Below are 5,664 nucleotides of genomic sequence, written 5' to 3'. Positions count from 1 at the left end.
TCTCTTCTCCATTAGGAGGAACTAACTTTAGTCCCTGTTGTGGTCCCACTTAATTAATTAATTAAAATACTTGAAATTAATGTAATTAATTTTTTTTAATAATACTATTTAAATTTATAAATTTAAAAATAATTCACTATTAAAATATATTAATATTAAAAAAATTCATATATAACAATAATACACAATATATAATTCGGGATTACACTAATTTGTAAAATTACTTAATACAAAGAAAAACATAGTTAAGCTCTATAGTTGACGACAAGCATTGTGAAATTGTCATATGTATTCAATCAAGTCCTCTTTCAACTATCTATGCTGCTGCCTATTTCGAAGTTGGGCATTTCTTTGGAGAAATTGATGGTATAGTGCAAAATCTTCCTCTCCCAGCTGAGGTTATGATAAGCCATTTTCGACATTGTCATACTCTAAGCCTTGAGTAAAACTTCCTGGATAATTGTCTCTTTCATCCTCAACAATCATATTATGCAATATAATACAAGCTCTCATTATGTTTGCAAGTTTCTTCTTTTTCCAAAAGCAAGCTGGACCACGTATAATTGCAAAGCGTACTTGCAACACTCCGAATGCTCGCTTCACATCTTTTTTTTGCTCTTCTTGGTATTGTGCAAATAACTTGTGTTTTTTCCCTTGTGGCCTTGAGATTGATTTGACAAATGTGGCCCATTCAGGATAAATACCATCTGTTAAATAGTATCCCATAGTATAATTATTACCATTAATCGTATAATTTACCTCCGGAGCACGGTCATTTAGAATATCATCGAACATTGGAGAACGATCTAAGACGTTGATATCGTTATTTGAACCAGAAAGTCCAAAGAACGCATGCCATATCCAAAGGTCTGAAGATAATACAACCTCAAGTATTATGGTTGCAACTCCACGATAACCACTCATGTACATACCTTTCCACACCTTTGGACAATTTTTTCATTGCCAATTCATGCAGTCAATGCTACCCAACATGCCAAGGAAGCCACGACCCTCCGCCATTTGTAGCAGGTGTCGTACATCATTTGGATTTGGTTTTTGTTAGTATTCATCCTCGAACACCGAAATGACACCTTCAACAAATTTTTTCAAGCATTCAATTGTAGTACTCTCGTCTATGCGCACATAATCATCAACAGCATCAGCTGCTACGCCATATGCTAACATCCATATCGCAGTGGTTCATTTTTAGAGTGGTGACAAGCCTCTTCTTCTGGTTGCATCGACCCTCTTTGGAAATACGGATAGACGTTTGAGAGAGCGTCTACTATCCAAAGGAACACATGTCTTCTCATTCGAAATCTCCGTCGGAAAATGTCAGCATTATACACCGGTTCATTTGCAAAGTAATCTTGGAAAAGGCGATTTTGTCCTGCTTCTCGATCTCTGTTGATCCATCTACGAGTAGTTGGGATAGAGCTTCTATTGATATCTTCTTCTTCTGAATCATCGAATAAACACTCATTGATCCAATTATCCATGAGTGTGTTATCTTGCCGTCTTGTTTGACCATACAAACTCTCATTAAACATATCATCAAAATTTCTAGCCATATCCATGCATTTTTTAGTATTTTTTTTAGTATTTTTAATGTATTTTTTAATATTTTTAGTATTTTTTATGTATTTTTTATGTATTTTTTATTATTCTTTTTTTAGTTTTTAGTATTATTTTTTAGCCATATCTTTCTAGCCATATAGGCCAACTCCTTTATATCATGAGTGTTTGAACCACTTCTTATGTTTCGACTAGCTTGATTGTAGCAACCAGCAAATTGTGCAACAGTCTTGTTGATCTTATACCATCGTTTCTTACATGCAACTACCCCCTTGTCATGTTGGCGCAAAATTCTACACAGTAGCTGTGAATTCGACTCCAAAATGTTTCGCCCTTTTGATCAGTATCAACTATAGGGTCAATTGAAACATTTAACCATGCACTAATCAACATCTCATCCTCTTTCCAATACCAGTGTTGAATACTATCTTGCCTCCGATTTTTAATATCATTATCATTGAGGTAGATAGCATCTAATCCACGAGGGTTGACAAAATCTGAATATTACAAATTTGGACTAGATTGTATCGGAATCTGAGAGGATGGGTTAGAAGCGCCACCAACACCAGATGAGTTATGTTTTGATGCACTGAAATGAGTTGGAAACGGCAAAGATGTTGGAGTAACATTTTCGATAGAGGGGTTAAATATGGATAAAAATGGAAAATGTGGTGTTTGTGAATTTTTGATTTTGTGGTTGGAATATAGGAAATTGATTATTATAAGGAGTTTGAAAATTGAAATTAGAAAAATTTTATGGATTTGGATTTTGAAATGTATTTGGTAGTGTGAAGTTTTGGTTTAGAACTTGAGAGTTTGAGGTTTGAGATTGTTGGGTATTTGGAGTTTGAGAAAAATTTTGTAAATAATTGAAAAAATAGTTGAGTTGTTTTGGATCCATTTTTTCGAACAAAAAATAATATCAGCAGAACTTTGATTTCGTAAACTTGGAAGAGGATGAAGAAGAATAGAACAAAGTGTGAGAATAGAAGTGTATGTAAGTAGTATATATAGAGTAATATTAATTATGATTTAATTATTTAATTAATTATTATTTAAATAATTAATATAAATTATTAATTAATTATAAATATAATTATTTAATTAATTAAGATTTTATATAATTATTTATTTTTATAATAACATGCCAAGTGACATGTTATTATTGAATAATACAAGTCTCCATTCAGAGAGATTCTTTCTTCTTAAAATACGTGCAAAAATTCCTTTTTTCTTCTCTTCACATGTGAAAAAAATTATAATGAAAATTGGACCGTTAAAAATACTCTTATAGCAACACATCCCTTATATGTTGTATCAACATTTTCTGTATATCTATAATATTATAATATATTTCAAATATTAATATTCAACTAAAACATCATCTCTATTTTCATATTAAAAAAAAATTCTGCCAAAAACTCCTGGATACACTAGGTTGAATACATTTTGGGACAAATTGACAAAATTATTTTACCTCCACAAAATTCATACAATGAGGGGGCCACGTGGAGAGTTAGTCAAGAACACTTCTTAAAATACATTGAATTCTATCCAGGATTTAACTTTCAATCATGATACATATAAACAAAAAATCAATCATCAATCATTTAGGCATTGCATATAAAATACGTATTTGACTTCTAATAAAAAAATTGTCATACTTATAAACAGATTTGATCATTTGTCTATGGCAGATTTAATTATTTTATCGCAAAATTAATTATTCTAGTGACTGGTTATTTAATTAAAAGAAGAGTAAAATAACTAGATTTTTGAAGATATTGACCTTGAACTAATTTGTATAGTTATCAGAATTGAACCAGTAATTAAACCGGTCAAATTATTAGGTCACTAATTTAACCGATAAATTACTAGTCGAACCGGTTAATCCGGTATAATTAAATAATTATATAAAATTTAATTATTTTTTATTATAAGTATTTTTATTTTATTTTTATAAAAATAATTATTATTTTCAAATTTTAATACTTTATTAATTAGTTTATATTTATTTTATTATTATGTTATTGATGGAGGAAAACTGTTGGTAAAGATTTTCACAAAAATATCGCGTTACAAGTATAGTTCTAAACCAACAAATTATCCTCAGTCAACGTTTAATTAGGTTGTGACAAGTACAAACCCCAATAAAAATAAACCGAAGTATTCAAACCTCGGGTCGTCTCTCAAGGAATTGCAGGGAAGTGTATTTATTATTGGTTATGGGAAAGTATATTTTTGGGGTTTTGAAATAAGGAACAAGAAAATATAAATTGTGAGAAAAATAAACTAACAACTAAGAAAGGTCATAGCAAGGATTGAGAATTGGAATTCCTATCCTCATTATCATCGTCAATTGTGATGATAAGTGCAAATCGCTTTCACTTAGTTATCCTTTAACAAATGAAGAAAAGTCAAGGGAGCAAAATCGACTTAAGTTCACAAGTCCTAATCAAAGACTAGATTTAGTGAGACTCAAGCCAACTAGCAACTTTCAATCTCCAACCAACAAACGAATTTTGATAACTCAAGAGTCTCTAATTAATCAATCCAAGTCAAGAACATAAAAATCTATTTTAAAATCCAACCAAGCATTTTATCAAACACTTGGAAGGCACAAAATAAAAGTATGGAAAAGTAACAAGAAATAGTAAAATCTAAGATTAACAAATGCAAGGGATCAATAACCAACAATTAAAGAAAGAAGCAATAAACATGAAATACCTCAAATTGCATAAAAAGGAAATTGAATCTAACAAGAAGAGTTCATAAACTAAATTGAAAAAATAAAGAAATCGATAAGAGAAGATAAACTAAGATGCTAGAATAATAAAAGGCAGAAGAAAACTAAATTAAAGCAAGATGGAAATCTGAATTTTAGAAGAAAAAAAAAACTAAAAGAAACCCTAAAACTTAGAGAGAGGAGAAAGCCTCTCTCTCTAGAAACCTACATCTAAAACCTAAAGTGTGAATGAATGAATGATACGAATCCTTGTCCAGCTCCACTCTACAGCCTCTTGTCTTCGTTTTCGGTCCTGAAACTAGGTCAAAAGCAGTCTAGAAATCACCCCCAGCGAATTCTGTTAATTGCAGCACGTGACGCTCGTCACACGTATGCATCAGCCACGCGTACGCGTCGCTTGGACGAATTCCTGGTCACGCGTGCGCGTCATTTGCTTATGGCTTGGTCACGCATATGCGTGGATACTAGCTTCTCAAAACTTCAATTTCTTGTGTTCCTTCCACTTTTCCATGCTTCCTTTCCATCCTCTAAGCCATTCATACCCTATAAGCTCTGAAAACACTTAACAAACATATTATAGCATCGAATGGTAATAAAAGATTATTAAAAATTAGTAATTTAAAGACCTAGAAAGCATGTTTTCAATTACAGTACAAAATTCGGAAGGAAACTTAAAAACATGCAATTTACATGAATAAGTATAAGAATAGTGAACAAAATCCACTCAATTCAATCCTAAATATACCATAAAATAGTGAGTTATCAGTTATTATAGGTAAAAACTCACATATAGTTATTTTCATGTCAAGTTAATATTTAAGAACCGTTAAATGATTTGACAAGTTTGACTAAATATCATCTAACGATTTTCAACTATCAACTTCATATGAAAACAACTGCATGTGAGTCTTTACTTATTATTATATAATTTATTAAAAAAATAATATTAATAGATATCATATAATCATGAAAAGAAAAAATAAATTCTGATTAATAAAATTTTTTTATTTATTTTTTTAATTTGTATATATTTAATAAAATTTATAGTTAAATAAAATATAATTGATTTAAAAATGAGTGACTTTATAATTAAAATAAATTGAATATAAATAAAATAAAAGATTGCTATATGTATTATAATTTATACACAAATTAGTAAGAAGCACTGCAGCTAGGAGGTACAATTATCTTTGTTGCCTTCTAAAGTGAAGGGGTTCAAACCCTATCATGGCTATTTTGGAAAATTTTCTAAAATCCGCAAACCTTGACACTTGGCAAGACATGGAGCATATGGAGCACGGTAGAACGCTAATGCGTCGATGCATCGTAGGTTTCCTTTCAAC

General features: G+C 30.6%; 1 pseudogene; it reads right to left on the bottom strand.

The window, feature by feature from the left end:
- On the bottom strand, positions 400-1,571 carry LOC107627146 (annotated as a pseudogene).

This window comes from Arachis ipaensis, chromosome B02 (genome assembly GCF_000816755.2).
Source record: "Arachis ipaensis cultivar K30076 chromosome B02, Araip1.1, whole genome shotgun sequence".
Classification (NCBI taxonomy): domain Eukaryota; kingdom Viridiplantae; phylum Streptophyta; class Magnoliopsida; order Fabales; family Fabaceae; genus Arachis; species Arachis ipaensis.
Note: the sequence above shows the minus strand (reverse complement) of the source record. Positions and strands in the feature narration are given on the sequence as shown.